Here is a 23,309-nt window from a genome sequence, read left to right on the forward strand (position 1 = left end):
CATCGTCATTAAGAGGCTCTGAACGTTACAATTAACTGTCAGTTTTGCGTCGGATTCGAAAATCTAGACTCACAGGAGAACGACCATATGGTGCCCGAGGCAGCACTAGACCCTTGGAGACAAGTCGGCTGGAGGACGATGTATTGAATCGCGACGCAATTTGTGTGTTCCATCGTCATTAAGAGGCTCTGAACGTTACAATTAACTGTCGGTTTTGTGCCGGATTCGAAAAACTACACTCCTAGGAGAACGACCAAAAGGTGCCCGGGGCAGCAATAGTACCTCGGAGACAAGTAGGCTGTCGGACGATGTATTGAATCTCGACGCAGTTTGTGTGTTCCATCGTCATTAAGAGGCTCTGAACGTTACAATTAACTGTCAGTTTTGCGTCTGATTCGAAAATCTAGACTCACAGGAGAACGACCATAAGGTGCCCGAGGCAGCACTAGACCCTTGGAGACAAGTCGGCTGGAGGACGATGTATTGAATCGCGACGCAATTTGTGTGTTCCATCGTCATTAACAGGCTCTGAACGTTACAATTAACTGTCAGTTATGCGTCGTATTCGGAAAACTAGACTCACAGGAGAACGACCATAAGGTGCCCGAGGCAGCAATAGACCCTTGGAGACATGTCGGCTGTCGGACGATGTATTGAATCTCGACCCAATGTGTGTGTTCCATCGTCATTAAGAGGCTCTGAAAGTTAGAATTAACTGTCAGTTTTGCGTCGGATTCGAAAAACTAGACTCACAGGAGAACGACGATAAGGTGCCCGACGCAGCTATAGACCCTTGGAGACAAGTCGGCTGGAGGACGATGTATTGAATCGCGACGCAATTTGAGTGTTCCATCGTCATTAAGAGGCTCTGAACGTTACAATTAACTGTCAGTTTTGCGTCCGATTCGAAAATCTAGACTCACAGGAGAACGACCATAAGGTGCTCGAGGCAGCACTAGACCCTTGGAGACAAGTCGGCTGGAGGACGATGTATTGAATCGCGACGCAATTTGTGTGTTCCATCGTCATGAAGAGGCTCTGAACGTTGCAATTAACTTTCGGTTTTGTGCCGGATTCGAAAAACTACACTCCTAGGAGAACGACCAAAAGGTGCCCGGGGCAGCAATAGTACCTCGGAGACAAGTAGGCTGTCGGACGATGTATTGAATCGCGACCCAATTTGTGTGTTCCATCGTCATTAACAGGCTCTGAACATTACAATTAACTGTCAGTTATGCGTCGTATTCGGAAAACTAGACTCACAGCAGAACGACCATAAGGTGCCCGAGGCAGCAATAGACCCTTGGAGACAGGTCGGCTGTCGGACGATGTATTGAATCTCGACGCAATTTGTGTGTTCCATCGTCATTAAGAGGCTCTGAACGTTACAATTAACTGTCAGTTTTGCGTCGGATTCGAAAAACTAGACTCACAGGAGAACGACCATAAGGTGCCCGAGGCAGCACTAGACCCTTGGAGACAAGCCGGCTGGAGGACGATGTATTGAATCTCGACGCAATTTGTGTGTTCCATCGTCATTAAGAGGCTCTGAACGTTACAATTAACTGTCAGTTTTGCGTCGGATTCGAAAAACTAGACTCACAGGAGAACGACCATAAGGTGCCCGAGGCAGCACTAGACCCTTGGAGACAAGCCGGCTGGAGGACGATGTATTGAATCGCGACGCAATTTGTGTGTTCCATCGTCATTAAGAGGCTATGAACGTTACAATTAACTATCAGTTTTGCGTCGGATTCGAAAAACTAGACTCACAGGAGAACGACCATAAGGTGCCCGAGGCAGCAACAGACCCTTGGAGACAGGTCGGCTGTCGGACGATGTATTGAATCTCGACGCAATTTGTGTGTTCCATCGTCATTAAGAGGCTCTGAACGTTACAATTAACTGTCAGTTTTGCGTCGGATTCGAAAATCTAGACTCTTAGGAGAACGACGATAAGGTGCCCGAGGCACCACTAGACCCTTGGAGCCAAGTCGGCTGGAGGACGATGTATTGAATCGCGACGCAATTTGTGTGTTCCATCGTCATTAAGAGGCTCTGAACGTTACAATTAACTGTCAGTTTTGCGTCGGATTCGAAAAACTACACTCCTAGGAGAACGACCAAAAGTGCCCGGGGCAGCTATAGTACCTCGGAGACAAGTCGGCTGGAGGACGATGTATTGAATCGCGACGCAATTTGTGTGTTCCATCGTCATTAAGAGGCTCTGAACGTTACAATTAACTGTCAGTTATGCGTCGTATTCGGAAAACTAGACTCACAGGAGAACGACCATAAGGTGCCCGAGTCAGCACTAGACCCTTGGACACAAGTCGGCTGGAGGACGATGTATTGAATCGCGACGCAATTTGTGTGTTCCATCGTCATTAACAGGCTCTGAACGTTACAATTAACTTTCGGTTTTGTGCCGGATTCGAAAAACTACACTCCTAGGGAACGACCAAAAGGTGCCCGGGGCAGCAATAGTACCTCGGAGACAAGTAGGCTGTCGGACGATGTATTGAATCGCGACGCAATTTGTGTGTTCCATCGTCATTAAGAGGCTCTGAACGTTACAATTAACTGTCAGTTATGTGTCGTATTCGGAAAACTAGACTCACAGCAGAACGACCATAAGGTGCCCGAGGCAGCAATAGAGCCTTGGAGACAGGTCGGCTGTCGGACGATGTATTGAATCTCGACGCAATTTGTGTGTTCCATCGTCATTAAGAGGCTCTGAACGTTACAATTAACTGTCAGTTTTGCGTCGGATTCGAAAAACTAGACTCACAGGAGAACGACCATAAGGTGCCCGAGGTAGCACTAGACCCTTGGAGACAAGCCGGCTGGAGGACGATGTATTGAATCGCGACGCAATTTGTGTGTTCCATCGTCATTAAGAGGCTATGAACGTTACAATTAACTATCAGTTTTGCGTCGGATTCGAAAAACTAGACTCACAGGAGAACGACCATAAGGTGCCCGAGGCAGCAATAGAACCTTGGAGACAAGTCGGCTGGAGGACGATGTATTGAATCGCGACGCAATTTGTGTGTTCCATCGTCATTAAGAGGCTCTGAACGTTACAATTAACTGTCAGTTTTGCGTCGGATTCGAAAATCTAGACTCACAGGAGAACGACGATAAGGTGCCCGAGGCAGCACTAGACCCGTGGAGACAAGTCGGCTGGAGGACGATGTATTGAATCGCGACGCAATTTGTGTGTTCCATCGTCATTAAGAGGCTCTGAACCTTACAATTAACTGTCAGTTTTGCGTCGGATTCGAATATCTAGACTCACAGAAGAACGACCATAAGGTGCCCGAGGCAGCACTAGACCCTTGGAGACAAGTCGGCTGGAGGACGATGTATTGAATCGCGACGCAATTTGTGTGTTCCATCGTCATTAACAGGCTCTGAACGTTACAATTAACTGTCAGGTTTGCGCCGGATTCGAAAAACTACACTCCTAGGAGAACGACCAAAAAGGTGCCCGGGGCAGCAATAGTACCTCGGAGACAAGTCGGCTGGAGGACGATGTATTGAATCGCGACGCAATTTGTGTGTTCCATCGTCATTAAGAGGCTCTGAACGTTACAATTAACTGTCAGTTTTGTGCCGGATTCGAAAAACTACACTCCTAGGAGAACGACCAAAAGTGCCCGGGGCAGCAATAGTACCTCGGAGACAAGTCGGCTGGAGGACGATGTATTGAATCGCGACGCAATTTGTGTGTTCCATCGTCATTAAGAGGCTCTGAACGTTACAATTAACTGTCAGTTATGCGTCGTATTCGGAAAACTAGACTCACAGGAGAACGACCATAAGGTGCCCGCGGCAGCAATAGACCCTTGGAGACAAGTCGGCTGGAGGACAATGTATTGAATCGCGACGCAATTTGTGTGTTCCATCGTCATTAACAGGGTCTGAACGTTACAATTAACTGTCAGTTTTGCGTCGGATTCGAAAATCTAGACTCACAGGAGAACGACGATAAGGTGCCCGAGGCAGCACTAGACCCTTGGAGACAAGTCGGCTGGAGGACGATGTATTGAATCGCGACGCAATTTGTGTGTTCCATCGTCATTAAGAGGCTCTGAACCTTACAATTAACTGTCAGTTTTGCGTCGGATTCGAATATCTAGACTCACAGAAGAACGACCATAAGGTGCCCGAGGCAGCACTAGACCCTTGGAGACAAGTCGGCTGGAGGACGATGTATTGAATCGCGACGCAATTTGTGTGTTCCATCGTCATTAACAGGCTCTGAACGTTACAATTAACTGTCAGTTTTGCGCCGGATTCGAAAAACTACACTCCTAGGAGAACGACCAAAAAGGTGCCCGGGGCAGCAATAGTACCTCGGAGACAAGTCGGCTGGAGGACGATGTATTGAATCGCGACGCAATTTGTGTGTCCCATCGTCATTAACAGGCTCTGAACGTTACAATTAACTGTCAGTTATGCGTCGTATTCGGAAAACTAGACTCACAGGAGAACGACCATAGGGTGCCCGAGGCAGCAATAGACCCTTGGAGACAGGTCGGCTGTCGGACGATGTATTGAATCGCGACGCAATTTGTGTGTCCCATCGTCATTAAGAGGCTCTGAACGTTACAATTAACTGTCAGTTTTGCGTCGGATTCGAAAAACTAGACTCACAGGAGAACGACGATAAGGTGCCCGACGCAGCTATAGACCCTTGGAGACAAGTGGGCTGGAGGACGAGGTATTGAATCGCGACGCAATTTGAGTGTTCCATCGTCATTAAGAGGCTCTGAACGTTACAATTAACTGTCAGTTTTGCGTCGGATTCGAAAATCTAGACTCACAGGAGAACGACCATAAGGTGCCCGAGGCAGCACTAGACCCTTGGAGACAAGTCGGCTGGAGGACGATGTATTGAATCGCGACGCAATTTGTGTGTTCCATCGTCATTAAGAGGCTCTGAACGTTACAATTAACTGTCAGTTTTGCGTCGGATTCGAAAATCTAGACTCACAGGAGAACGACCATAAGGTGCCCGAGGCAGCACTAGACCCTTGGAGACAAGTCGGCTGGAGGACGATGTATTGAATCGCGACGCAATTTGTGTGTTCCATCGTCATTAAGAGGCTCTGAACGTTACAATTAACTGTCGGTTTTGTGCCGGATTCGAAAAACTACACTCCTAGGAGAACGACCAAAAGGTGCCCGGGTCAGCAATAGTACCTCGGAGACAAGTAGGCTGTCGGACGATGTATTGAATCTCGACGCAGTTTGTGTGTTCCATCGTCATTAAGAGGCTCTGAACGTTACAATTAACTGTCAGTTTTGCGTCTGATTCGAAAATCTAGACTCACAGGAGAACGACCATAAGGTGCCCGAGGCAGCACTAGACCCTTGGAGACAAGTCGGCTGGAGGACGATGTATTGAATCGCGACGCAATTTGTGTGTTCCATCGTCATTAACAGGCTCTGAACGTTACAATTAACTGTCAGTTATGCGTCGTATTCGGAAAACTAGACTCACAGGAGAACGACCATAAGGTGCCCGAGGCAGCAATAGACCCTTGGAGACATGTCGGCTGTCGGACGATGTATTGAATCTCGACGCAATGTGTGTGTTCCATCGTCATTAAGAGGCTCTGAACGTTAGAATTAACTGTCAGTTTTGCGTCGGATTCGAAAAACTAGACTCACAGGAGAACGACGATAAGGTGCCCGACGCAGCTATAGACCCTTGGAGACAAGTCGGCTGGAGGACGATGTATTGAATCGCGACGCAATTTGAGTGTTCCATCGTCATTAAGAGGCTCTGAACGTTACAATTAACTGTCAGTTTTGCGTCCGATTCGAAAATCTAGACTCACAGGAGAACGACCATAAGGTGCTCGAGGCAGCACTAGACCCTTGGAGACAAGTCGGCTGGAGGACGATGTATTGAATCGCGACGCAATTTGTGTGTTCCATCGTCATTAAGAGGCTCTGAACGTTGCAATTAACTTTCGGTTTTGTGCCGGATTCGAAAAACTACACTCCTAGGAGAACGACCAAAAGGTGCCCGGGGCAGCAATAGTACCTCGGAGACAAGTAGGCTGTCGGACGATGTATTGAATCGCGACCCAATTTGTGTGTTCCATCGTCATTAACAGGCTCTGAACATTACAATTAACTGTCAGTTATGCGTCGTATTCGGAAAACTAGACTCACAGCAGAACGACGATAAGGTGCCCGAGGCAGCAATAGACCCTTGGAGACAGGTCGGCTGTCGGACGATGTATTGAATCTCGAAGCAATTTGTGTGTTCCATCGTCATTAAGAGGCTCTGAACGTTACAATTAACTGTCAGTTTTGCGTCGGATTCGAAAAACTAGACTCACAGGAGAACGACCATAAGGTGCCCGAGGCAACACTAGACCCTTGGAGACAAGCCGGCTGGAGGACGATGTATTGAATCTCGACGCAATTTGTGTGTTCCATCGTCATTAAGAGGCTCTGAACGTTACAATTAACTGTCAGTTTTGCGTCGGATTCGAAAAACTAGACTCACAGGAGAACGACCATAAGGTGCCCGAGGCAGCACTAGACCCTTGGAGACAAGTCGGCTGGAGGACGATGTATTGAATCGCGACGCAATTTGTGTGTTCCATCGTCATTAACAGGCTCTGAACGTTACAATTAACTGTCAGTTATGCGTCGTATTCGGAAAACTAGACTCACAGAAGAACGACCATAAGGTGCCCGAGGCAGCAACAGACCCTTGGAGACAGGTCGGCTGTCGGACGATGTATTGAATCTCGACGCAATTTGTGTGTTCCATCGTCATTAAGAGGCTCTGAACGTTACAATTAACTGTCAGTTTTGCGTCGGATTCGAAAATCTAGACTCTTAGGAGAACGACGATAAGGTGCCCGAGGCACCACTAGACCCTTGGAGCCAAGTCGGCTGGAGGACGATGTATTGAATCGAGACGCAATTTGTGTGTTCCATCGTCATTAAGAGGCTCTGAACGTTACAATTAACTGTCAGTTTTGCGTCGGATTCGAAAAACTACACTCCTAGGAGAACGACCAAAAGTGCCCGGGGCAGCAATAGTACCTCGGAGACAAGTCGGCTGGAGGACGATGTATTGAATCGCGACGCAATTTGTGTGTTCCATCGTCATTAAGAGGCTCTGAACGTTACAATTAACTGTCAGTTATGCGTCGTATTCGGAAAACTAGACTCACAGGAGAACGACCATAAGGTGCCCGAGGCAGCAATAGACCCTTGGAGACAAGTCGGCTGGAGGACGATGTATTTAATCGCGACGCAATTTGTGTGTTCCATCGCCATTAACAGGGTCTGAACGTTGCAATTAACTGTCGGTTTTGCGTCGGATTCGAAAATCTAGACTCACAGGAGAACGACCATAAGGTGCCCGAAGCAGCACTAGACCCTTGGAGACAAGTCGGCTGGAGGACGATGTATTGAATCGCGACGCAATTTGTGTGTTCCATCGTCATTAAGAGGCTCTGAACGTTACAATTAACTGTCAGTTTTGCGCCGGATTCGAAAAACTACACTCCTAGGAGAACGACCAAAAGGTGCCCGGGGCAGCAATAGTACCTCGGAGACAAGTCGGCTGGAGGACGATGTATCGAATCGCGACGCAATTTGTGTGTTCCATCGTCATTAAGAGCCTCTGAACGTTACAATTAACTCTCAGTTATGCGTCGTATTCGGAAAACTAGACTCTCAGGAGAACGACCATAAGGTGCCCGAGGCAGCAATAGAGCCTTGGAGACAGGTCGGCTGTCGGACGATGTATTGAATCTCGACGCAATTTGTGTGTCCCATCGTCATTAAGAGGCTCTGAACGTTACAATTAACTGTCAGTTATGCGTCGTATTCGAAAACTAGACTCACAGGATAACGACCGTAAGGTGCCCGAGGCAGCAATAGACCCCTGGAGACAGGTCGGCTGTCGGACGATGTATTGAATCTCGACGCAGTTTGTGTGTTCCATCGTCATTAAGAGGCTCTGAACGTTACAATTAACTGTCAGTTTTGCGTCGGATTCGAAAATCTAGACTCACAGGAGAACGACCATAAGGTGCCCGAGGCAGCACTAGACCCTTGGAGACAAGTCGGCTGGAGGACGATGTATTGAATCGCGACGCAATATGTGTGTTCCATCGTCATTAACAGGCTCTGAACGTTACAATTAACTGTCAGTTATGCGTCGTATTCGGAAAACTAGACTCACAGGAGAACGACCATAAGGTGCCCGAGGCAGCAATAGACCCTTGGAGACATGTCGGCTGTCGGACGATGTATTGAATATCGACGCAATGTGTGTGTTCCATCGTCATTAAGAGGCTCTGAACGTTACAATTAACTGTCAGTTTTGCGTCGGATTCGAAAAACTAGACTCACAGGAGAACGACCATAAGGTGCCCGGGGCAGCAATAGTACCTCGGAGACAAGTCGGCTGGAGGACGATGTATTGAATCGCGACGCAATTTGTGTGTTCCATCGTCATTAAGAGGCTCTGAACGTTACAATTAACTGTCAGTTATGCGTCGTATTCAGAAAACTAGAGTCACAGCAGAACGACGATAAGGTGCCCGAGGCAGCAATAGACGCTTGGAGACAGGTCGGCTGTCGGACGATGTATTGAATCTCGACGCAATGTGTGTGTTCCATCGTCATTAAGAGGCTCTGAAAGTTACAATTAACTGTCAGTTTTGCTTCGGATTCGAAAAACTAGACTCACAGGAGAACGACCATAAGGTGCCCGAGGCAGCAATAGACCCTTGGAGACATGTCGGCTGTCGGACGATGTATTGAATCTCGACGCAATGTGTGTGTTCCATCGTCATTAAGAGGCTCTGAACGTTACAATTAACTGTCAGTTTTGCGTCGGATTCGAAAAACTAGACTCACAGGAGAACGACCATAAGGTGCCCGGGGCAGCAATAGTACCTGGGAGACAAGTCGGCTGGAGGACGATGTATTGAATCGCGACGCAATTTGTGTGTTCCATCGTCATTAAGAGGCTCTGAACGTTACAATTAACTGTCAGTTATGGGTCGTTTTCGGTAAACTAGACTCACAGGAGAACGACCATAAGGTGCCCGAGGCAGCAATAGACCCTTGGAGACAGGTCTGCTGTTGGACGATGTATTGATTCTCGACGCAATTTGTGTGTTCCATCGTCATTAAGAGGCTCTGAACGTTACAATTAACTGTCAGTTTTGCGTCGGATTCGAAAAACTAGACTCACAGGAGAACGACGATAAGGTGCTCGAGGCAGCTATATACCCTTGGAGACAAGTCGGCTGGAGGACGATGTATTGAATCGCGACGCAATTTGTGTGTTCCATCGTCATTAACAGGCTCTGAACGTTACAATTTACTGTCGGTTTTGCGTCGGATTCGAAAATCTAGACTCACAGGAGAGCGACCATAAGGTGCCCGAGGCAGCACTAGACCCTTGGAGACAAGTCGGCTGGAGGACGATGTATTAAATCGCGACGCAATTTGTGTGTTCCATCGTCATTAAGAGGCTCTGAACGTTACAATTAACTGTCAGTTTTGCGCCGGATTCGAAAAACTACACTCCTAGGAGAACGACCAAAAGGTGCCCGGGGCAGCAATAGTACCTCGGAGAGAAGTCGGCTGGAGGACGATGTATTGAATCGCGAGGCAATTTGTGTGTCCCATCGTCATTAAGAGGCTCTGAACGTTACAATTAACTGTCAGTTTTGCGTCGGATTCGAAAAACTAGACTCACAGGAGAACGACGATAAGGTGGCCGAGGCAGCTATAGACCCTTGGAGACAAGTCGGCTGGAGGACGATGTATTGAATCGCGACCCAATTTGTGTGTTCCATCGTCATTAAGAGGCTCTGAACGTTACAATTAACTGTCAGTTTTGCGTCGGATTCGAAAATCTAGACTCACAGGAGAACGACCATAAGGTGCCCGAGGCAGCACTAGACCCTTGGAGACAAGTCGGCTGGAGGACGATGTATTGAATCTCGACGCAATTTGTGTGTTCCATCGTCATTAAGAGGCTCTGAACGTTACAATTAACTGTCAGTTTTGCGTCGGATTCGAAAATCTAGACTCACAGGAGAACGACGATAAGGTGCCCGAAGCAGCACTAGACCCTTGGAGCCAAGTCGGCTGGAGGACGATGTATTGAATCGCGACGCAATTTGTGTGTTCCATCGTCATTAACAGGCTCTGAAAGTTACAATTAACTGTCAGTTATGCGTCGTATTCGGAAAACTAGACTCACAGGAGAACGACCATAAGGTGCCCGAGGCAGCAATAGACCCTTGGAGACAAGTCGGCTGGAGGACGATGTATTGAATCGCGACGCAATTTGTGTGTTCCATCGTCATTAAGAGGCTCTGAACGTTACAATTAACTGTCAGTTATGCGTCGTATTCGGAAAACTAGAGTCACAGCAGAACGACCATAAGGTGCCCGAGGCAGCAATAGACCCTTGGAGACAAGTCGGCTGGAGGACGATGTAATGAATTGCGACGCAATTTGTGTGTTCCATCGTCGTTAAGGGGCTCTCTATCTCACAATTAACTGTCAGTTTTGCGTCGGATTCGAAAATCTAGACTCACAGGAGAACGACCATAAGGTGCCCGTGGCAGCACTAGACCCTTGGAGACAATTAGGCTGGAGGACGATGTATTGATTCGCGACGCAATTTGTGTGTTCCATCGTCATTAAGAGGCTCTGATCGTTACAATTAACTGTCAGTTTTGCGTCGGATTCGAAAAACTAGACTCACAGGAGAACGACGATAAGGTGCCCGAGGCAGCTATATACCCTTGGAGACAAGTCGGCTGGAGGACGATGTATTGAATCGCGACGCAATTTGTGTGTTCCATCGTCATTAACAGGCTCTGAACGTTACAATTAACTGTCGGTTTTGCGTCGGATTCGAAAATCTAGACTCACAGGAGAGCGACCATAAGGTGCCCGAGGCAGCACTAGACCCTTGGAGACAAGTCGGCTGGAGGACGATGTATTGAATCGCGACGCAATTTGTGTGTTCCATCGTCATTAAGAGGCTCTGAACGTTACAATTAACTGTCAGTTTTGCGCCGGATTCGAAAAACTACACTCCTAGGAGAACGACCAAAAGGTGCCCGGGGCAGCAATAGTACCTCGGAGACAAGTCGGCTGGAGGACGATGTATTGAATCGCGACGCAATTTGTGTGTTCCATCGTCATTAACAGTCTCTGAACGTTACAATTAACTGTCAGTTATGCGTCGTATTCGAAAACTAGACTCACAGGAGAACGACCATAAGGTGCCCGAGGCAGCAATAGACCCTTGGAGACAGGTCGGCTGTCGGACGACGTATTGAATCTCGACGCAATTAGTGTGTCCCATCGTTACTAAGAGGCTTTGAACGTTACAATTAACTGTCAGTTTTGCGTCGGATTCGAAAAACTAGACTCACAGGAGAACGACGAAAAGGTGGCCGAGGCAGCTATAGACCCTTGGAGACAAGTCGGCTGGAGGACGATGTATTGAATCGCTACCCAATTTGTGTGTTCCATCGTCATTAAGAGGCTCTGAACGTTACAATTAACTGTCAGTTTTGCGTCGGATTCGAAAATCTAGACTCACAGGAGAACGACCATAAGGTGACCGAGGCAGCACTAGACCCTTGGAGACAAGTCGGCTGGAGGACGATGTATTGAATCGCGACGCAATTTGTGTGTTCCATCGTCATTAACAGGCTCTGAACGTTACAATTAAATGTCAGTTATGCGTCGTATTCGGAAAACTAGACTCAGAGCAGAACGACCATAAGGTGCCCGAGGCAGCAATAGAGCCTTGGAGACAGGTCGGCTGTCGGACGATGATTTGAATCTCGACGCAATTTGTGTGTTCCATCGTCATTAAGAGGCTCTGAACGTTACAATTAACTGTCAGTTTTGCGCCGGATACGAAAAACTACACTCCTAGGAGAACGACCAAAAGTGCCCGGGGCAGCAATAGTACCTCGGAGACACGTCGGCTGGAGGACGATGTATTGAATCGCGACGCAATTTGTGTGTTCCATCGTCATTAACAGGCTCTGAACGTTACAATTAACTGTCAGTTGTGCGTCGTATTCGGAAAACTAGACTCACAGGAGAACGACCATAAGGTGCCCGAGGCAGCAATAGACCCTTGGAGACAAGTCGGCTGGAGGACGATGTATTGAATCGCGACGTAATTTGTGTGTTCCATCGTCATTAACAGGCTCTGAACGTTACAATTAACTGTCAGTTTTGCGTCGGATTCGAAAAACTAGACTCACAGGAGAACGACCATAAGGTGCCCGAGGCAGCTATATACCCTTGGAGACAAGTCGGCTGGAGGACGATGTATTGAATCGCGACGCAATTTGTGTGTTCCATCGTCATTAACAGGCTCTGAACGTTACAATTAACTGTCAGTTTTGCGTCGGATTCGAAAAACTAGACTCACAGGAGAACGACCATAAGGTGCCCGAGGCAGCACTAGACCCTTGGAGACAAGCCGGCTGGAGGACGATGTATTGAATCTCGACGCAATTTGTGTGTTCCATCGTCATTAAGAGGCTCTGAACGTTACAATTAACTGTCAGTTTTGCGTCGGATTCGAAAAACTAGACTCACAGGAGAACGACCATAAGGTGCCCGAGGCAGCACTAGACCCTTGGAGACAAGTCGGCTGGAGGACGATGTATTGCATCTCGACGCAATTTGTGTGTTCCATCGTCATTAAGAGGCTCTGAACGTTACAATTAACTGTCAGTTTTGCGTAGCATTCGAAAAACTAGACTCACAGGAGAACGACGATAAAGTGCCCGAGCCAGCTATAGACCCTTGGAGACAAGTCGGCTGGAGGACGATTTATTGAATCGCGACGCAATTTGTGTGTTCCATCGTCATTAAGAGGCTCTGAACGTTACAATTAACTGTCGGTTTTGTGCCGGATTCGAAAAACTACACTCCTAGGAGAACGACCAAAAGGTTCCCGGGGCAGCAATAGCACCTCGGAGACAAGTAGGCTGTCGGACGATGTATTGAATCTCGACGCAATTTGTGTGTTCCATCGTCATTAAGAGGCTCTGAACGTTACAATTAACTGTCAGTTTTGCGTCTGATTCGAAAATCTAGACTCACAGGAGAACGACCATAAGGTGCCCGAGGCAGCACTAGACCCTTGGAGACAAGTCGGCTGGAGGACGATGTATTGAATCGCGACGCAATTTGTGTGTTCCATCGTCATTAACAGGCTCTGAACGTTACAATTAACTGTCAGTTATGCGTCGTATTCGGAAAACTAGACTCACAGGAGAACGACCATAAGGTGCCCGAGGCAGCAATAGACCCTTGGAGACATGTCGGCTGTCGGACGATGTATTGAATCTCGACGCAATGTGTGTGTTCCATCGTCATTAAGAGGCTCTGAACGTTACAATTAACTGTCAGTTTTGCGTCGGATTCGAAAAACTAGACTCACAGGAGAACGACGATAAGGTGCCCGACGCAGCTATAGACCCTTGGAGACAAGTCGGCTGGAGGACGATGTATTGAATCGCGACGCAATTTGAGTGTTCCATCGTCATTAAGAGGCTCTGAACGTTACAATTAACTGTCAGTTTTGCGTCCGATTCGAAAATCTAGACTCACAGGAGAACGACCATAAGGTGCCCGAGGCAGCAATAGACCCTTGGAGACAAGTCGGCTGGAGGACGATGTAATGAATCGCGACGCAATTTGTGTGTTCCATCGTCGTTAAGGGGCTCTCTATCTCACAATTAACTGTCAGTTTTGCGTCGGATTCGAAAATCTAGACTCACAGGAGAACGACCATAAGGTGCCCGTGGCAGCACTAGACCCTTGGAGACAATTAGGCTGGAGGACGATGTATTGATTCGCGACGCAATTTGTGTGTTCCATCGTCATTAAGAGGCTCTGATCGTTACAATTAACTGTCAGTTTTGCGTCGGATTCGAAAAACTAGACTCACAGGAGAACGACGAAAAGGTGCCCGAGGCAGCTATATACACTTGGAGACAAGTCGGCTGGAGGACGATGTATTGAATCGCGACGCAATTTGTGTGTTCCATCGTCATTAACAGGCTCTGAACGTTACAATTAACTGTCGGTTTTGCGTCGGATTCGAAAATCTAGACTCACAGGAGAGCGACCATAAGGTGCCCGAGGCAGCACTAGACCCTTGGAGACAAGTCGGCTGGAGGACGATGTATTGAATCGCGACGCAATTTGTGTGTTCCATCGTCATCAAGAGGCTCTGAACGTTACAATTAACTGTCAGTTTTGCGCCGGATTCGAAAAACTACACTCCTAGGAGAACGACCAAAAGGTGCCCGGGGCAGCAATAGTACCTCGGAGACAAGTCGGCTGGAGGACGATGTATTGAATCGCGACGCAATTTGTGTGTTCCATCGTCATTAACAGTCTCTGAACGTTAGAATTAACTGTCAGTTATGCGTCGTATTCGAAAACTAGACTCACAGGAGAACGACCATAAGGTGCCCGAGGCAGCAATAGACCCTTGGAGACAGGTCGGCTGTCGGACGACGTATTGAATCTCGACGCAATTAGTGTGTCCCATCGTTACTAAGAGGCTTTGAACGTTACAATTAACTGTCAGTTTTGCGTCGGATTCGAAAAACTAGACTCACAGGAGAACGACGAAAAGGTGGCCGAGGCAGCTATAGACCCTTGGAGACAAGTCGGCTGGAGGACGATGTATTGAATCGCTACCCAATTTGTGTGTTCCATCGTCATTAAGAGGCTCTGAACGTTACAATTAACTGTCAGTTTTGCGTCGGATTCGAAAATCTAGACTCACAGGAGAACGACCATAAGGTGACCGAGGCAGCACTAGACCCTTGGAGACAAGTCGGCTGGAGGACGATGTATTGAATCGCGACGCAATTTGTGTGTTCCATCGTCATTAACAGGCTCTGAACGTTACAATTAACTGTCAGTTATGCGTCGTATTCGGAAAACTAGACTCAGAGCAGAACGACCATAAGGTGCCCGAGGCAGCAATAGAGCCTTGGAGACAGGTCGGCTGTCGGACGATGTATTGAATCTCGACGCAATTTGTGTGTTCCATCGTCATTAAGAGGCTCTGAACGTTACAATTAACTGTCAGTTTTGCGCCGGATACGAAAAACTACACTCCTAGGAGAACGACCAAAAGTGCCCGGGGCAGCAATAGTACCTCGGAGACACGTCGGCTGGAGGACGATGTATTGAATCGCGACGCAATTTGTGTGTTCCATCGTCATTAACAGGCTCTGAACGTTACAATTAACTGTCAGTTGTGCGTCGTATTCGGAAAACTAGACTCACAGGAGAACGACCATAAGGTGCCCGAGGCAGCAATAGACCCTTGGAGACAAGTCGGCTGGAGGACGATGTATTGAATCGCGACGTAATTTGTGTGTTCCATCGTCATTAACAGGCTCTGAACGTTACAATTAACTGTCAGTTTTGCGTCGGATTCGAAAAACTAGACTCACAGGAGAACGACCATAAGGTGCCCGAGGCAGCTATATACCCTTGGAGACAAGTCGGCTGGAGGACGATGTATTGAATCGCGACGCAATTTGTGTGTTCCATCGTCATTAACAGGCTCTGAACGTTACAATTAACTGTCAGTTTTGCGTCGGATTCGAAAAACTAGACTCACAGGAGAACGACCATAAGGTGCCCGAGGCAGCACTAGACCCTTGGAGACAAGCCGGCTGGAGGACGATGTATTGAATCTCGACGCAATTTGTGTGTTCCATCGTCATTAAGAGGCTCTGAACGTTACAATTAACTGTCAGTTTTGCGTCGGATTCGAAAAACTAGACTCACAGGAGAACGACCATAAGGTGCCCGAGGCAGCACTAGACCCTTGGAGACAAGTCGGCTGGAGGACGATGTATTGCATCTCGACGCAATTTGTGTGTTCCATCGTCATTAAGAGGCTCTGAACGTTACAATTAACTGTCAGTTTTGCGTAGCATTCGAAAAACTAGACTCACAGGAGAACGACGATAAAGTGCCCGAGCCAGCTATAGACCCTTGGAGACAAGTCGGCTGGAGGACGATGTATTGAATCGCGACGCAATTTGTGTGTTCCATCGTGATTAAGAGGCTCTGAACGTTACAATTAACTGTCAGTTTTGCGCCGGATTCGATAAACTAGACTCACAGGAGAACGACCATAAGGTGCCCGAGGCAGCTATATACCCTTGGAGACAAGTCGGCTGGAGGACGATGTATTGAATCGCGACGCAATTTGTGTGTTCCATCGTCATTAACAGGCTCTGAACGTTACAATTAACTGTCGGTTTTGCGTCGGATTCGAAAATCTAGACTCACAGGAGAACGACCATAAGGTGCCCGAGGCAGCACTAGACCCTTGGAGACAAGTCGGCTGGAGGACGATGTATTGAATCGCGACGCAATTTGTGTGTTCCATCGTCATTAAGAGGCTCTGAACGTTACAATTAACTGTCGGTTTTGTGCCGGATTCGAAAAACTACACTCCTAGGAGAACGACCAAAAGGTGCCTGGGGCAGCAATTGTACCTCGGAGACAAGTCGGCTGGAGGACGATGTATTGAATCGCGACGCAATTTATGTGTTCCATCGTCATTAACAGGCTCTGAACGTTACAATTAACTGTCAGTTATGCGTCGTATTCGAAAACTAGACTCACAGGAGAACGACCATAAGGTGCCCGAGGCAGCAATAGACTCTTGGAGACAGGTCGGCTGTCGGACGATGTATTGAATCTCGACGCAATTAGTGTGTCCCATCGTCATTAAGAGGCTCTGAACGTTACAATTAACTGTCAGTTTTGCGTCGGATTCGAAAAACTAGACTCACAGGAGAACGACGATAAGGTGGCCGAGGCAGCTATAGACCCTTGGAGACAAGTCGGCTGGACGACGATGTATTGAATCGCGACGCAATTTGTGTGTTCCATCGTCATTAAGAGGCTCTGAACGTTACAATTAACTGTCAGTTATGCGTCGTATTCGGAAAACTAGACTCACAGCAGAACGACCATAAGGTGCCCGAGGCAGCAATAGACCCTTGGAGACAGGTCGGCTGTCGGACGATGTATTGAATCTCGACGCAATTTGTGTGTCCCATCGTCATTAAGAGGCTCTGAACGTTACAATTAACTGTCAGTTTTGCGTCGGATTCGAAAAACTAGACTCACAGGAGAACGACGATAAGGTGCCCGACGCAGCTATAGACCCTTGGAGACAAGTGGGCTGGAGGACGATGTATTGAATCGCGACGCAATTTGAGTGTTCCATCGTCATTAAGAGGCTCTGAACGTTACAATTAACTGTCAGTTTTGCGTCGGATTCGAAAATCTAGACTCACAGTTGAACGACCATAAGGTGCCCGAGGCAGCACTAGACACTTGGAGACAAGTCGGCTGGAGGACGATGTATTGAATCGCGACGCAATTTGTGTGTTCCATCGTCATTAAGAGGCTCTGAACGTTACAATTAACTGTCAGTTTTGCGTCGGATTCGAAAATCTAGACTCACAGGAGAACGACCATAAGGTATCCGAGGCAGCACTAGACCCTTGGAGACAAGTCGGCTGGAGGACGATGTATTGAATCGCGACGCAATTTGTGTGTTCCATCGTCATTAAGAGGCTCTGAACGTTACAATTAACTGTCGGTTTTGTGCCGGATTCGAAAAACTACACTCCTAGGGGAACGACCAAAAGGTTCCCGGGGCAGCAATAGCACCTCGGAGACAAGTAGGCTGTCGGACGATGTATTGAATCTCGACGCAATTTGTGTGTTCCATCGTCATTAAGAGGCTGTGAACGTTACAATTAACTGTCAGTTTTGCGTCGGATTCGAAAATCTAGACTCACAGGAGAACGACCATAAGGTGCCCGAGGCAGCACTAGACCCTTGGAGACAAGTCGGCTGGAGGACGATGTATTGAATCGCGACGCAATTTGTGTGTTCCATCGTCATTAACAGGCTCTGAACGTTACAATTAACTGTCAGTTATGCGTCGTATTCGGAAAACTAGACTCACATGAGCAAGACCATAAGGTGCCCGAGGCAGCAATAGACCCTTGGAGACATGTCGGCTGTCGGACGATGTATTGAATCTCGACGCAATGTGTGTGTTCCATCGTCATTAAGAGGCTCTGAACGTTACAATTAACTGTCAGTTTTGCGTCGGATTCGAAAAACTAGACTCACAGGAGAACGACGATAAGGTGCCCGACGCAGCTATAGACCCTTGGAGACAAGTCGGCTGGAGGACGATGTATTGAATCGCGACGCAATTTGAGTGTTCCATCGTCATTAAGAGGCTCTGAACGTTACAATTAACTGTCAGTTTTGCGTCCGATTCGAAAATCTAGACTCACAGGAGAACGACCATAAGGTGCTCGAGGCAGCACTAGACCCTTGGAGACAAGTCGGCTGGAGGACGATGTATTGAATCGCGACGCAATTTGTGTGTTCCATCGTCATTAAGAGGCTCTGAACGTTGCAATTAACTGTCGGTTTTGTGCCGGATTCGAAAAACTACACTCCTAGTAGAACGACCAAAAGGTGCCCGGGGCAGCAATAGTACCTCGGAGACAAGTAGGCTGTCGGACGACGTATTGAATCGCGACGCAATTTGTGTGTTCCATCGTCATTAACAGGCTCTGAACGTTACAATTAACTGTCAGTTTTGCGTCGGATTCGAAAAACTAGACTCACAGGAGAACGACCATAAGGTGCCCGAGGCAGCACTAGACCCTTGGAGACAAGCCGGCTGGAGGACGATGTATTGAATCTCGACGCAATTTGTGTGTTCCATCGTCATTAAGAGGCTCTGAACGTTACAATTAACTGTCAGTTTTGCGTCGGATTCGAAAAACTAGACTCACAGGAGAACGACCATAAGGTGCCCGAGGCAGCACTAGACACTTGGAGACAAGTCGGCTGGAGGACGATGTATTGCATCTCGACGCAATTTGTGTGTTCCATCGTCATTAAGAGGCTCTGAACGTTACAATTAACTGTCAGTTTTGCGTCGCATTCGAAAAACTAGACTCACAGGAGAACGACGATAAAGTGCCCGAGCCAGCTATAGACCCTTGGAGACAAGTCGGCTGGAGGACGATGTATTGAATCGCGACGCAATTTGTGTGTTCCATCGTGATTAAGAGGCTCTGAACGTTACAATTAACTGTCAGTTTTGCGCCGGATTCGATAAACTAGACTCACAGGAGAACGACCATAAGGTGCCCGAGGCAGCTATATACCCTTGGAGACAAGTTGGCTGGAGGACGATGTATTGAATCGCGACGCAATTTGTGTGTTCCATCGTCATTAACAGGCTCTGAACGTTACAATTAACTGTCGGTTTTGCGTCGGATTCGAAAATCTAGACTCACAGGAGAACGACCATAAGGTGCCCGAGGCAGCACTAGACCCTTGGAGACAAGTCGGCTGGAGGACGATGTATTGAATCGCGACGCAATTTGTGTGTTCCATCGTCATTAAGAGGCTCTGAACGTTACAATTAACTGTCGGTTTTGTGCCGGATTCGAAAAACTACACTCCTATGAGAACGACCAAAAGGTGCCCGGGGCAGCAATAGTACCTCGGAGACAAGTCGGCTGGAGGACGATGTATTGAATCGCGACGCAATTTATGTGTTCCATCGTCATTAACAGGCTCTGAACGTTACAATTAACTGTCAGTTATGCGTCGTATTCGAAAACTAGACTCACAGGAGAACGACCATAAGGTGCCCGAGGCAGCAATAGACCCTTGGAGACAGGTCGGCTGTCGGACGATGTATTGAATCTCGACGCAATTAGTGTGTCCCATCGTCATTAAGAGGCTCTGAACGTTACAATTAACTGTCAGTTTTGCGTCGGATTCGAAAAACTAGACTCACAGGAGAACGACGATAAGGTGGCCGAGGCAGCTATAGACCCTTGGAGACAAGTCGGCTGGAGGACGATGTATTGAATCGCGACGCAATTTGTGTGTTCCATCGTCATTAAGAGGCTCTGAACGTTACAATTAACTGTCAGTTATGCGTCGTATTCGGAAAACTAGACTCCCAGCAGAACGACCATAAGGTGCCCGAGGCAGCAATAGACCCTTGGAGACAGGTCGGCTGTCGGACGATGTATTGAATCTCGACGCAATTTGTGTGTCCCATCGTCATTAAGAGGCTCTGAACGTTACAATTAACTGTCAGTTTTGCGTCGGATTCGAAAATCTAGACTCACAGGAGAACGACCATAGGGTGCCCGAGGCAGCACTAGACCCTTGGAGACAAGTCGGCTGGAGGACAATGTATTGAATCGCGACGCAATTTGTGTGTTCCATCGTCATTAAGAGGCTCTGAACGTTACAATTAACTGTCAGTTTTGCGTCGGATTCGAAAATCTAGACTCACAGGAGAACGACCATAAGGTATCCGAGGTAGCACTAGACCCTTGGAGACAAGTCGGCTGGAGGACGATGTATTGAATCGCGACGCAATTTGTGTGTTCCACCGTCATTAAGAGGCTCTGAACGTTACAATTAACTGTCGGTTTTGTGCCGGATTCGAAAAACTACACTCCTAGGAGAACGACCAAAAGGTGCCCGGGGCAGCAATAGTACCTCGGAGACAAGTAGGCTGTCGGACGATGTATTGAATCTCGACGCAGTTTGTGTGTTCCATCGTCATTAACAGGCTCTGAACGTTACAATTAACTGTCAGTTTTGCGTCTGATTCGAAAATCTAGACTCACAGGAGAACGACCATAAGGTGCCCGAGGCAGCACTAGACCCTTGGAGACAAGTCGGCTGGAGGACGATGTATTGAATCGCGACGCAATTTGTGTGTCCCATCGTCATTAACAGGCTCTGAACGTTACAATTAACGGTCAGTTATGCGTCGTATTCGGAAAACTAGACTCACAGGAGAACGACCATAAGGTGCCCGAGGCAGCAATAGACCCTTGGAGACATGTCGGCTGTCGGACGATGTATTGAATCTCGACGCAATGTGTGTGTTCCATCGTCATTAAGAGGCTCTGAACGTTACAATTAACTGTCAGTTTTGCGTCCGATTCGAAAATCTAGACTCACAGGAGAACGACCATAAGGTGCTCGAGGCAGCACTAGACCCTTGGAGACAAGTCGGCTGGAGGACGATGTATTGAATCGCGACGCAATTTGTGTGTTCCATCGTCATTAAGAGGCTCTGAACGTTGCAATTAACTGTCGGTTTTGTGCCGGATTCGAAAAACTACACTCCTAGTAGAACGACCAAAAGGTGCCCGGGGCAGCAATAGTACCTCGGAGACAAGTAGGCTGTCGGACGATGTATTGAATCGCGACCCAATTTGTGTGTTCCATCGTCATTAACAGGCTCTGAACATTACAATTAACTGTCAGTTATGCGTCGTATTCGGAAAACTAGACTCACAGCAGAACGACCATAAGGTGCCCGAGGCAGCAATAGACCCTTGGAGACAGGTCGGCTGTCGGACGATGTATTGAATCTCGACGTAATTTGTGTGTTCCATCGTCATTAACAGGCTCTGAACGTTACAATTAACTGTCAGTTTTGCGTCGGATTCGAAAAACTAGACTCACAGGAGAACGACCATAAGGTGCCCGAGGCAGCACTAGACCCTTGGAGACAAGTCGGCTGGAGGACGATGTATTGAATCGCGACGCAATTTGTGTGTTCCATCGTCATTAACAGGCTCTGAACGTTACAATTAACTGTCAGTTATGCGTCGTATTCGGAAAACTAGACTCACAGAAGAACGACCATAAGGTGCCCGAGGCAGCAACAGACCCTTGGAGACAGGTCGGCTGTCGGACGATGTATTGAATCTCGACGCAATTTGTGTGTTCCATCGTGATTAAGAGGCACTGAACGTTACAATTAACTGTCAGTTTTGCGTCGGATTCGAAAATCTAGACTCACAGGAGAACGACGATAAGGTGCCCGAAGCAGCACTAGACCCTTGGAGCCAAGTCGGCTGGAGGACGATGTATTGAATCGCGACGCAATTTGTGTGTTCCATCGTCATTAAGAGGCTCTGAACCTTACAATTAACTGTCAGTTTTGCGCCGGATTCGAAAAACTACACTCCTAGGAGAACGACCAAAAGTGCCCGGGGCAGCAATAGTACCTCGGAGACAAGTCGGCTGGAGGACGATGTATCGAATCGCGACGCAATTTGTGTGTTCCATCGTCATTAACAGCCTCTGAACGTTGCATATAACTCTCAGTTAGGCGTCGTATTCGGAAAACTAGACTCACAGGAGAACGACCATAAGGTGCCCGAGGCAGCAATAGACCCTTGGAGACAGGTCGGCTGTCGGACGATGTATTGAATCTCGACGCAATTTGTGTGTCCCATCGTCATTAAGAGGCTCTGAACGTTACAATTAACTGTCACTTATGCGTCGTATTCGAAAACTAGACTCACAGGAGAACGACCGTAAGGTGCCCGAGGCAGCAATAGACCCTTGGAGACAGGTCGGCTGTCGGACGATGTATTGAATCTCGACGCAATTTGTGTGTTCCATCGTCATTAAGAGGCTCTGAACGTTACAATTAACTGTCAGATTTGCGTCGGATTCGAAAAACTAGACTCACAGGAGAACGACGATAAGGTGCCCGAGGCAGCAATAGACCCTTGGAGACAAGAAGGCTGGAGGACGATGTATTGAATCGCGACGCAATTTGTGTGTTCCATCGTCATTAAGAGGCTCTGAACGTTACAATTAACTGTCAGTTTTGCGTCGGATTCGAAAATCTAGTCTCACAGGAGAACGACCATAAGGTGCCCGAGGCAGCACTAGACCCTTGGAGACAAGTCGGCTGGAGGACGATGTATTGAATCGCGACGCAATTTGTGTGTTCCATCGTCATTAACAGGCTCTGAACGTTACAATTAACTGTCAGTTTTGCGTCGTATTCGGAAAACTAGACTCACAGGAGAACGACCATAAGGTGCCCGAGGCAACAATAGACCCTTGGAGACAGGTCGGCTGTCGGACGATGTATTGAATCTCGACGCAGTTTGTGTGATCCATCGTCATTAAGAGGCTCTGAACGTTACAATTAACTGTCAGTTTTGCGTCGGATTCGAAAATCTAGACTCACAGGAGAACGACCATAAGGTGCCCAAGGCAGCACTAGACCCTTGGAGACAAGTCGGCTGGAGGACGATGTATTGAATCGCGACGCAATTTGTGTGTTCCATCGTCATTAACAGGCTCTGAACGTTACA

The sequence above is a fragment of the Schistocerca nitens genome, chromosome 11 (genome assembly GCF_023898315.1).
Source record: "Schistocerca nitens isolate TAMUIC-IGC-003100 chromosome 11, iqSchNite1.1, whole genome shotgun sequence".
Taxonomy (NCBI): Eukaryota; Metazoa; Arthropoda; class Insecta; order Orthoptera; family Acrididae; genus Schistocerca; species Schistocerca nitens.